The sequence below is a fragment of the Ambystoma mexicanum genome, chromosome 4q, assembly GCF_040938575.1.
Source record: "Ambystoma mexicanum isolate Mex_15411 chromosome 4q, UKY_AmexF1_1, whole genome shotgun sequence".
In the NCBI taxonomy this organism is placed as follows: Eukaryota; Metazoa; Chordata; class Amphibia; order Caudata; family Ambystomatidae; genus Ambystoma; species Ambystoma mexicanum.
In genome coordinates, this window is record NC_090928.1 from 1,297,470,963 (window position 1) to 1,297,483,690 (window position 12,728).

At 47.9% G+C, this 12,728-nt stretch overlaps 1 protein-coding gene across 2 annotated transcripts in view; it reads left to right on the plus strand.

The window, feature by feature from the left end:
- Positions 1-729: 729 nt before the first annotated feature.
- Positions 730-12,728, plus strand: part of LOC138468394 (zinc finger protein 432-like) — a 139,055-nt gene continuing 127,056 nt past the window's right edge. For both annotated transcript variants that reach the window (XM_069608938.1, XM_069608937.1), the window contains exon 1: positions 730-1,043. The gene's annotated coding sequence lies outside the window, so the exon portion shown is untranslated. The remainder of the gene's footprint in view (positions 1,044-12,728) is intronic.

Genomic DNA, 12,728 nt, shown 5'->3' on the forward strand with positions numbered 1-12,728 from the left:
ACGTACACCTAGTAACCTTCCCCGCCATGTAATGCACAAATACCTTTTGTAATCTCTGCGCTAAAGACTCCGTTATTTCAGCTAGGGAAATCTCTTGTTCCAACAACCCAAATTCTTCCTGAGTGATATGAGCCCGGCATGGATGAGGACTAGCATCCAGGTATTCGTCTATCAAAGCATCCGATGGGTTAGATTTGGGGGAGTAGAGGGATTCATACAATTTTGCAAACTCTTTAACAATATTGTTATCCTTGCAGATCAAGTTAGATACTTGGCTAGCAGAAAGTCTGCTTTATTTGACCCTTGAAGAATTTGAGCTGCACTTCAGTAGCACCCCCAAAACCCTATCCGCGGTGTCTTTATTATAATTCCATTTCGCTCTAACCACCTCTCCTAGTGTTTGTTCTGAAGGTTATTAGTGTGTGTCGATATTAATCAGATGCTTTTTCTTGGGCTTGTAAACGTAAGTTTGGTAAATGAGCTGGAATGATGCTAATGCCTGACAAATGCTAATATACTAGTGACTATATAAAAAAAAGCCAATACTTGTCTCTGCCAATGTGCTTGAAGTGCCTGGAAGCGGAACACAAGGCGCTGTGAGAGCACTTCTTTGCTGTCCTGGGCGGCCCTCGTGCAGAGCCCCCTTGGGCTAGATTTGGGCGGTTTTCCAGTCCGATTGGGCTACACGCGTGTGTCCGCTTCTAGCCCAACTGGCTGGAGAGCCGCCGGAAATGGATGAAACACAATAACCCTGCAAAGGGGACAGAGGTGTGCACCCCGAATCCCTCCCCCACCAGCAGCTCGGTAAAAGGGGGGCCCTTCAGCGCCCAGCGAGGTGGACCCAGCACCCCCCCAGTCCTGCCCCCGGGGACGGCGGGGGCTACCAGATTAGAGCGCTGCTGCAGACCTTCTCGACGCTGTTTTCTGGAGACCTTTCCTTCTTTCTGAAGCTTTAGCTTCAAATCCTCTGCAGGTGGAATAAAGCGCCCAGAGGTGGCGATTTCCATCACAGGAGCGAGGCGCTGTTTTTGCTGCACTTTCAGGTTTGCTTTTATTTTTATGGTGTATTTATTTGCCCACTTTGTCCAAACTATCAAAATGCTTTTAAAATAAAAGATACAGATGAGGGCTATATTTCCTGTCAAAAGATGCAGACCTCCCAGCACTGTCTGTGATTATTATTAATCCGTAAGGTACAGACCTCCCAGCAATGCCTGCGATTATTATTAATCCGTAAGGTACAAACTTCCCAGCAATGCCAGTGATTATTATAAACCCATAAGGTACAAACCTCCCAGCAATGCCTGTGATTATTAATAATCCATAAGGTACAGACCTCCCAGCAATGCCTGTGATTATTATACATCCATAAGGTGTAGACCTCCCAGCAATGCCTGTGATTATTATTAATCCATAAGGTACAGACCTCCCAGCAATGCCTGTGATTATTATTAATCCAAAAGGTACAGACCTCCCAGCAATGCCTGCGAATATTATAAATCCATAAGGTGCAAACCTCCCAGCAATGCCAGTGATTATTAATAATCCATAAAGTACAGACCTCCCAGCAATGCCTGTGATTATTATAAATCCATAAGGTGCAAACCTCCCACCAATGCCTGTGATTATTATAAATCCATAAAATGCAAACCTCCCAGCAATGCCAGTGATTATTAATAATCCATAAAGTACAGACCTCCCAGCAATGCCTGTGATTATTATAAATCCATAAGGTGCAAACCTCCCACCAATGCCTGTGATTATTATAAATCCATAAAATGCAAACCTCCCAGCAATGCATGTGATTATTATACATCCATAAGGTGCAAACCTCCCAGCAATGCCTGTGATTATTATAAATCCATAAGGTACAAACCTCCCAGCAATGCCTGTGATTATTATTAATGCATAAGGTCTCCATATGGTCTATAAGGTCACATGGTCCATAATGTCTGCCTGCATTGTTACAATTACTGATTCCTCCCAGCAATGCCTGTGATTATTATAAATTCATAAGGTACAAACCTCCCAGCAACGCCAGTGATTATTATAAATCCATAAGGTGCAAACCTCCCAGCAATGCCTGTGATTATTATAAATCGATAAGGTACACATCTCCCAGCAATGCCTGTGATTATTATAAATCCATAAGGTGCAAACCTCCCAGCAATGCCTGTGATTATTATAAATCCATAAGGTGCAAACCTCCCAGCAATGCCTGTGATTATTATAAATCGATAAGGTACACATCTCCCAGCAATGCCTGTGATTATTATAAATCCATAAGGTGCAAACCTCCCAGCAATGCCTGTGATTATTATAAACCCATAAGGTGGTTGGCCACCAGGGGGCGCACGGATGCAGACTCCCTCCGTGTGAGCTCCGTCTCGCGGTCCCACAAAAGTGCCTTGAGCCCCCACTTTTGCCCCCCCCACCCTGGCGACAACTACGGTGGACCTCCATGACTTCGGCCCCCACCCAGTGTGCGCAATTCCGAGGAAAAACGGAGAGGTCTGCCCGACGAAAAGTCCTGCGGCCCGGATTCTCCCGCGAGACCTACTATGCAGCGCCTTCCCAGAAGCCCACAACCGCCGGAGACATCCGACATCCCTGGAATGTGCGGCGGTTTCGCGTCCAGGCTCCCTCCCCCAGCGCTTCACCTGCTGGCCCCGTGGAGTGGGAGTGGGACTTGGAGAGCCCGGGGCAGGCGACAGGCGCCCCCGCCGCCCAAGTTGAAGCGGAGCTGGTCTCCCGAACGCGGCTCGATCCAGGGCAAAGAACGACACGGGTGAGTGCTGCCTCCTAGAAATACGCAGGACCTCCCCACGGTCCTCGCCGCGCACCCCTGCGGGTACGCTACGGCCCGCCGCTTGATCACGAGCACTGCGCCTCGGGACCCTGTTCCCCCGCCCTGCTGAACTGAAGAACGCTGGCGGCCTAGCCCTGCCTTCCACTCGCTTCACCCGGATCTTGCCGACGGACCGCAGACCTCCTCTCTTGCCCTGAAGGCCCCCGTGGTCCACCGTGCAATCGCGGCCCTGCGGCCCAAAGAATCACCCTCGCACCAAGTGACTCATAACACGGCACACCTCGGCACCCCTCCATATTGGGCACCCTTGCTCCGCATCCAGGCATTACTGAACCACACGGCCCGGGAGACTGTACAGCCGAAAATGGAGGGTAGGGCCCCTGACCCCAGGGCGTGTGCCTCCTCCCACCACAGCATTCTGGACCCCTGGAGCATCAGAGGTATTGCCCACTGACTCCCATCAAGTCCAGGGCACAAAACTTCGCCCCACCCAAACCATCATACGCAGCCGCGACCTTCTTGGACACCTGGAGGACAAGACCACGAAGGTACCGGACGTATCGGCCCCGCATAATACCACGGGGGGGAAAAATTGAAACCTATTGGAAGTCAATTAGCTACCCTGTGTTTACCACACCCACTGGAAAGGAATCCTGACCGGATCAAAAACACGGAATCACTGGCACCACAGAGGGAAGGGCTCCCCCACATACTCTACCCTGGACGAGACGTAGAGGAAGAGGGCAAGGAGGATAGGCTTGGGTGCCTCCCCTGTGATACCGAGCATTCCCGAAACCGAATGAACGTGAACGCATGAACGCCCGACAGAAGCTTGCCGCCTACGCATATAAATCGTTACCTCGATCTGGCGCCGGACTCGAGATGACCACACCATCAACCATGGACAAAGAAACTGCTGCCACAAAAGGGGATATTGCGGACTTATTAGCCGAAATAAGGAGCATGGGGGCCAATATTGGAGGGAAGATCGACAAACTCACACAGCGCCTTGACAGCATAGAGGACAGGGTCGAAGGGGTCGAGAGTAACCAGGCCTCCATTGACGTCCTCGAAACACAATTAGACCACAGAATAACTGAACTGGAGCGAAGGGAACAGGAATTTAAACTTAAGATGGATGACTTGGAAAACCGCGAAAGGAGAAACAACCTGCGCTTCTTCGGGATTCCAGAGAAAGAAGGCGAAACGGAAGAAGACTTAAAATCGACTCTCCACGATATCATTAAGCTTCTCGTCGCAGATGATAACATCGACGAACCCAAAACAGATCGCATTCACAGAGCTGGGGGCCCACCGGGAGGCCCACGATCGGTTCTCGCAAGATTCCATCGCTACCAAGATAGGATGAGAGTGCTGGAAAGGGCGAGGAGTGGGGGTACTATCACCCTTTGCGGAGCGCAAATAACTATTTTTCAAGATCTTTCGTCCCTGACCTTATCCCTGCGGAAAATGTGCAGACCACTTACTACCTGGCTTAAAGGTCGTGACACACGCTATAGGTGGGGATACCCCTTCTCTCTCTCCTTTGAACATGAGGGCACGCGAGTCAGACTAAACTCTGAGCAAGACATTAAAGCATGCATTTCTGACCTACTGGGCCCACAGGAGCAAGACTGACCTCACGACCAACCATCCAGGAGCCAGGGGGAATGGCATGTGCAGGGCCCGAAGAGGAGGAAAGTGAAAGGCTCAAGGAAGTATCGCAGAGGGAACGGCTCCCCAGAGGGAGCCAATTGATAGCGGACGAGTATGGTACACTTAAGTCGAATTGGCATTTCACAGGGAGAAGTCAAGGTTACACGTTGCAAGAATGTTTTTGAAAGTACCGTCTATATGTTGCTTATCTGATTATCCTCGGGGGAGGCATGTAGGGGGCTCATTGGACATTTTTTGATGTTTACTATGTATGGGGACCGTGAGGTAACGGTCTCCTCTGGTGGTTCGATTTTGGACCAGTGTTCTCAAACTGGGCTCAATCGGACGCCACCGATCTCAGGGAGGGAAGGGGGGAGGCGGGTGGGGTACGGGGAAGAGAATAAGTGTCAAGTTTAAGGGGCAACTCAGAGTCTTAGTAACCAAGGTGTCCATGAGGTTGTCAAGATATCAAGGGGGAAAGTTGAAATGGTCATATAGCTTACACGAGCATCCAAAACATTGCTATACTGACCGCTGAATCATGCACTAAGGGCGTCATGAGGGTGGGAACGCTCAATGTTAAGGGTCTCAATTCACCTACGAAGAGATCGCTTGTCTTTAGGGAATTCCGAAGGTCAAAAATGGATATACTTTTTTTACAAGAAACCAAGTATATGAAAGGAGAGGAAAGATCAATCTTGGGTAAGAAAACTAGACTAGAATTCTGGGGCTCTGGACCATTGAAAAAAGGGGGAGTGGGAATACTCATCAGAAAGGGGCTAGACTTTAGACTCACGAAAGTTTGGTCCGATGCAGAGGGTCGGGCCCTCCTTGTGGTCGGGACCATTGGAAAGTTGTCCATCACAATCGCCACGATTTACTCCCCCAATGTGGGCCAGCTCCGATTTCTCTCCAAGACAATTCCCAAAATAATGCTTGAGGCGACAGGGCACGTCATCCTTGGCGGTGACTTTAACACCTGGGCAGACCCCGACCTGGACTGGCACCCCGGTAACCCAGACACACGGGACACACTCGGTGGGGATCCCACCCGATTCAAAACAATGATGGATTTATATGGTTTAATTGATGTATGGCGTCGCATGCACCCCATGGAGAGAGAGTACACCTTTTTTTCGGCCCCACACAATACACTCACCCGTATTGATTACCTTTACTCCTCAACCGATCTATTTCACACAGCCACACACTCCCAAATCACGACCATCTCATGGTCCGATCACGACATGGTGTCTGCAGATTTAGTCTGGGATTCTTTACCCGTCAGAGGTGGACGGTGGAGGTGTAATGAGACACTATGGAAAGATCCCGTTTTCAAGCTAGAAATGGAAACCGAGATTAAAGAATATTTTCAATTAAACGATAATGGGGAGGTCTCCAAACAGGGGGTCTGGGAGGCTGGTAAGGCAACATGGAGGGGTATCCTCATACGGGAGGGAGCCAAGAAGAAAAGAGAGAGGGCCCTGATTGAAAATCGAATCCGCAAGGAAATCACCCAATTAGAGAGAAATGCGAATAAAGGAGACACTACTGACTCCGTCACAGTCTTAGAAGCCAGGAAAAAACGGGAAGAGTTACGCCTCTTAGAACACGAGCAAATAACCCGCATGCTCCTCCTCTTGAAACAGAAATTTTATGAGAAAGGGGATAAGGCCGACGCGTTATTGGCGGCCAGACTCCGTGCCCAACAGGCAGAACGCAGGGTTCAGGAGATATTGAATGAGGGACCTGACCCGGGCACGCCCTCCCCTGATATCTCAGAATCCTTTGCAGATTTCTATTTCTATTTCTACTCTCCGGAGCAAGACCCAGACACCCCTATCATTAGATCCTATTCAGAAGACATCACTATCCCCAAATTGACACGAGCTGAATCAGAAACGCTTGATACCCCTATTACAGGAGAAGAGATTCAAGAGGCCATTAAGAGACTAACGTTGGGCAAATCCCCGGGAGAGGATGGGTACACAGCCGGTTTTTACAAAACGTTCGCCCCGCAACTCACACCTTTCCTTGTTGGTTTGTTCAACCGAATTCTAGAAACAGGGAATCCCCCAGACTCATTCGTCAAGGCACTCATAGCGGTTATTCCAAAGGAGGGGAGGGATCCCAAAAAGTGCGGGTCGTACCGTCCCATCTCCCTACTCAACATAGACGCCAAAATATACTCCAGGGTTCTGGCGGCTAGGATTGAATCCTTCATGCCCCGCCTCATCCACCCCGACCAGGTGGGTTTCATACTTGGACGTCAGGGGGCGGACACCATGCGCAAGACACTCCACTTGGTGCACGCTTCCCACAACCTAAACACCGATCCTGCACTGCTTTCCATCGACGCGGAAAAAGCGTTTGACAGGGTAGACTGGGATTTCTTAATGGAGGTCCTTAAGAAATTTGGACTAGGCCCAAATCTTATAAGGGGAATTCGAGCAATATACTCATCACCCACTGCTTCGGTATTTGTCAATGGAGAGTATTCCAGGTGGTTTTAACTGAAGCGGGGCACTAGACAGGGGTGTCCCCTTTCTGCCATTTTGTTCGCCCTGTCCCTCGAACCGCTCGCACACAAGATTAGGGTGGACGATGCTATAGAGGGGATCCATCTGGGACAAACGGAATACAAGTTGGCCCTGTATGCCGACGACATCCTCTTACATGTAGTAAACCCTGAGAGGTCCGTCCCCCGAGCCATTTTACTCCTGGAGGAATATGGTCGCCTTTCAGGCTTCAAGATTAATCGTGCTAAATCTACGCTTTTTCCCCTTCAAGGAGATGCTGACGCAAACGCAGCGAAATACTCCTCCCTGGGACTGTCGATCGAACACGATAAGATGCAATACTTAGGGGTCCAGATAACTAAACAATTGGGTTCCCTATTTGACGCAAATTTCCCACAGCTTTTTGCCAAGCTCCGTATGGACTTGACCAGGTGGGACAAATTGACGATTTCGTGGCGTGGCCGGGTTAATGCCGTCAAAATGACCACTCTTCCAAGGTTTCTCTACCCCTTTCAGATGCTCCCAATTAAAATACCGGACCAATACTTTACAGAAATCAAGAGAGAAATCCTGAAATTCCTGTGGAAGGGGAAAAGGCCCAGGATAGCCTACTCTTTATTGACACTCCCCAAGGATAAAGGCGGGGTAGGCCTTCCCGATCTCCGGAAGTATTATACCGCTGCTCAATTACGTGTGTTCGTCCCCCATCTGCGCAACCATAAAGAGCCGCAGTGGATAGAGATGGATAATCATTATCTGGCCCCGGCAACACTCGGGGAATGGTTATGGGCTCCACGAAACCGGGTATTGAGAAGGACAAGAGATCATCCGCTCTTTGCCGCCATATGGGATATATGGCGAGAAGGCCCGGCAATGATGGGAATCACGACGTGGCCATCCCCATTGAGTCACCTATGGTCCCCGGGCATCAACAACCATATCCCCAATGTCGAAAGGTTCCAAGCGTGGTATGACGCAGGTTTAGAAAGGGTAGGCCAACTCCTCCGAAGTGATTCATTCATTACTCTCCCAGAGCTAACAGAGGCCCTAAATATTGGAGTCCTCTCCACCTTCCATTTTTTGCAAATCAAAGGAGTCCTGACTAAACCTGAGTGGAAAGAAAAACTAGCTAGAGATCTCACCCCCTTCGAAAAAATGCTCGACTCCAAGACTGATAGGAAGGGATTGATCTCCCTTATATACAAACTACTTCTGGAAGGGACTAGTGGACCCATACTTAAACTCAGACGACGGTGGGAAACTGATATGGAAACAGAAATAGATGATGATGTGTGGGACAAAATGTGTATCATGGCCTCACGTACCTCAATATCATGCCAATATAAGCTCCACTCCATTAAACTTCTACATCGCTGGCAATACGACCCGTATAGACTATCCAAGATGTACCAATCCTCCTCCCCCTCCTGCTGGCGTGAGTGTGGACAAGTTGCAGACTATTGGCATATGTGGTGGGGGTGTCCGAAGATAAAGATTTTTTGGGATGAGGTCCTGGGATGGATTAAACACACTGACGGTATCCATAGAACGGCTGACCCATACCTAGTGGTTAAAGGTGCGTGGCCTAGCCCCCCACCTGTCACTCGCGGCGCGAGCCTTACTTGCTGCAAAATGGAAATCGCCCACGACCCCGTCCAAACAAGAGTGGATCAATGTGGTGTTGAACATTTGTACCATGGAGAAAATCACTGCTTCCCTCCATGGTAGAGCGACACAATCTGAACTACTATGGTCAGAATTTTTAGGAGCTTATACATCTACTGAACACTCAACATCAGACACTGACGACCCCCCATCATGAATGTTACGAATCTTGTTTCTTGATCGGAATGTGCTGTTCTCCACTTCCCTGACACGCACTTGCCCCCCTCTCACTATCACCACATAAACACCACCCAAAAACCTGGAGCGATTCCCCCACATGTGGAACCCTTGTATGCAAAAGCGCCTGACAAAGACCAAACCCTTGCTGTCAACCATAACACCTCACTCCTAACACGACACGTCTCTCTTTCCCGGGGCAGGGGAGGGGGATGGGAAGAATTGTTAACATTAGTAAGGAATGACTAGGGTTTTGCCCTTATTTTTGCTCTATTGTTTGCTTGCCCTGTTTCTACATTCCTAGTTCTACATATTGTAAACTAATCATATCGCACTGCGTGAAACAAACGATGGTGATATTTTTTTATTCTTTTTTCCTTTATTCTTGTATGTAAATGTTTCTTCGTTTTGCCTTGATGACAAATGTTAACTTTGAAAATCAAATAAAATCGAATTTAAAAAAAATAAATAAATAAACCCATAAGGTGCACATCTCCCAGCAATGCCTGTGATTATTATTAATCCATAAGGTCTGCCACATGGTCCACATGGTATATAAGGTTACATGGTCCATAAGGTCTGCCTGCATTGTTACAATTACTGATTCCTCCCAGCAATGCCTGTGATTATTATACATCCATAAGGTGCAAACCTCCCAGCAATGCCTGTGATTATTATAAATCCATAAGGTACAAACCTCCCAGCAATGCATGTGATTATTATAAATCCATAAGGTCTCCATATGGTCTATAAGGTCACATGGTCCATAAGGTCTGCCTGCATTGTTACAATTACTGATTCCTTTACCATTAAGGAACGCTATGTTTTCCCAAACAATGCTTTATAGGATGCACAGGGAAAAAGGAGTGTATCCGCCTCGGGGCTAAGGTTAGAGGATTTTTTATTTTTTTTAGGATACCGCAAGACCCATAACCCCTTAAACGGCCATGATGGATGATATTCATACCTTGCACCCTTACCTGACCCATTCTGACGCCCCAGGAGGTCACGTAGGCCATTGGTGGCACTCCTTGCATCACTGCTAATGGTCAGCAAGCTCCCCAGTGATATGATCCACGGTTATGCACTTGCATATTGAGGACTGTGAGCCCCTAAACATTTGGACGTTCTTCACTGGTGGTTTGATGCGAAGATACTGCGCATCGTTCTCATTCGCGTCGAGTTTTGCACCTTTCATGTTGGCCTTTACAGACAATACTCCTCAGCAACTGTCTGTAGTTCACGTCCAGGAATGCCAGCCCTGAAAGGGCTGATTCCAATACCTATATCCCCTCTGTTATGGAGGTTTTCAGAACCACTCCACGTGTCTGGTTCTGGCAAGCCAACCTTGGTGGCTCTGCAAAGGATCGCCTAAAAACTCTCTCTTGGTAAAGCCTGCAAGCAGTTAGGCTACGATTTAGGACATTAGGTGTTTGGCGCAAAACTCAATTAACAAACACAATAGTTTAACAAGCATTATAATGTTCACACAGGTAAGTATTAAAAGATAACCAATTATTTAGCAAGACATATTCATTAGTCAAAAGGTACTATAGCATAGTTGAAGCAATATTGACACATACAAAACACACTTTGCTGTCCCAATGGTACCACACACTACAATACACTGTAACAGTAGCCTTGGGTGGAGGGAAATATTTTAGAAATCTTACATAGAGCGCATGTGTTCTATAAGTCAAACCAACACATACAACCTCAACTTCATCAGTCCCAATTCTTATTCTACAGTCGAAGTCTTGAGAGTTCAAGTAGGAAGCCAGTTCTTGGATGCTTGAAAGATACTTTGTGATAGTACTTCCAGTTCTGCCATAGAGAGGAAAGGGGCTCAATGCAAGTGGTACTCCTGAAGTCAGCCTAAGAATTTGCATTAATGTTATGTTATGTTATTGGGCATTTGTATAGCGCCTTTTGTTACCATTGGTGTGTTTGTTTGTTTAATCATTTATAACGCGCTCCAGACCCAAGGGTATCAGGATCTGCGAAGCTTAAGTACAGAAGTTACAGGGTGATACAGATAACAAGCATGGGTTCATCAAAATCATACAGTAACATATGACAGGGGTATTATATGCATTCTATATACAAAATCTAGTTCAAGTAGATAGGACGCGGGAAGGTAAGTGTGCAGGTGTAGCGGGAAGGTAAGTATACATGTGTAAGTCTTACTGATCTGTAGACTTAAGCCAGTTAATGTAGTTAAGTCTGAAATGGTATGATCTCAAAGCGCTGTGGGTTGAACGCCTTTTGGGACCATAGTCCAGGTCATTGTAGAGAGTAGGGTAATAAGTAGCCTGCCGACTATTTTTCCCTATTTTAGAGGATTGTTGCTTTAGTTATCCAGGGACTTTATCGGTCTAGTGTGAGGTTCGTTCTGTTTACCAAGCTTGGCTGTATCTTTTATTCTCCAGTTAAGTTCTATTGCAATTAATAATAATAATAATTTGGCACTTATATAGCGCTACAAACCCTCAGGTATCTGAGCGGTGCTTATTATTACCCATGGTGTGTGGTGCTCATTTATCGACCTCGGAAGGATGAAAGGCTGAGTTTGGCCCCGCCGGGATTCTAACCTGCGTTAGCAGGCTCTGCACGATGTCAAAGCGAGCGCTCTACTCGCTGTGCCACTTGACCGGCTAAGAGTACTAAGAGTACATCCTATGTAAGAGAACTGGTACTCAGTGAAACCTGAAAGTCCAGCATGACCAGGCCATGTTGATAGTGCTGTGTCTGTCTAACCTTACTATGTGCGGTGGGAGTTCGAGTGTTCCAGGTCTAGTGTAAGGTTTGAGTATTGATACAGGCGGCAGCACACCGTTATCACTTGCAGGAATTTGTCTTGCCATATTCCTCACATGATTTAAGAGCCGAGTACCTTGACTGTGAAACAAAGCCACTCCATATCAAATGCTAGAGCAGAAGTGCCAGTGGGCCCATGTCCGGGTAATTGTTTACATAGACTGCTTGTGTCTTCCTGTACTCGTTTACGATTTGGATTAGGAGTTACACTACATCATTGTCCCTTGCGAGAGCTGAACGAGCTAGAGACTGTCATGAACGGTCGAACACGTCCCTTTTGGACCTCCTGGTCCCTGACACATCGTGGCTTACACTCTGCAGTACTACCAACATGGCCGTCAAGCACAAAACACTGCTTACCAGCTTCCGCGTCGGACGTAGCACACTCTATAAAGAAGCCACACCCCGCGGGCCCGCTTCTCAATGCTACCGCTACAGTGGCTAGACGTGCGTTGCCGTAGATCGCTCTCGCTGACTACTTGCCTTTCCTCGATTCCTGGCCCCCTTTGTTCCTTCCTTTCTTTCATACCTCCTATTCCTGGACACCCGTGTACCCATCCCCGAGTACACTGCATCTCTTCCTGGATTTCCCGGATATACTGAACGTTCCCGGACTCACAGCGCTGACCGCACGCTGGAAACCAAAGACGTCCACACCGGAATATACAAGGCCCGGACCGTGCACAAGAAAACTCCTCCAAGAAGCTCCAGCAAACAACAGCAACAGGTGAGAAGTGGGGAAACCTGTGACAGATTGAGACGTCAACGAACCGACATAGATACAGACATGGAGGCGGGCCTCCAAGATCTTATGCGCGGCATGCAGGAGCATGCAGGAGCTAACAACGAAAGTACAGAATCATAAGGCTGAGAATGCCACGTTGAAACAATTGGTCTTGTCTCGGGATTCCGCGACCAAGGAAAGCGTATTGAAGAAGACCACAACAAGTCAGAAAAGGCAGAGTCTACTGTTGAGCAAGAAAGTTCAAGGCCAGGCCCACTCTTGGAGAGAGCAAGGCGGAATGTGCCCAAGATCACACAGTTGAATGCACTTAAAAAGTCTTTGCAGATAGTTCAGAAAGGGT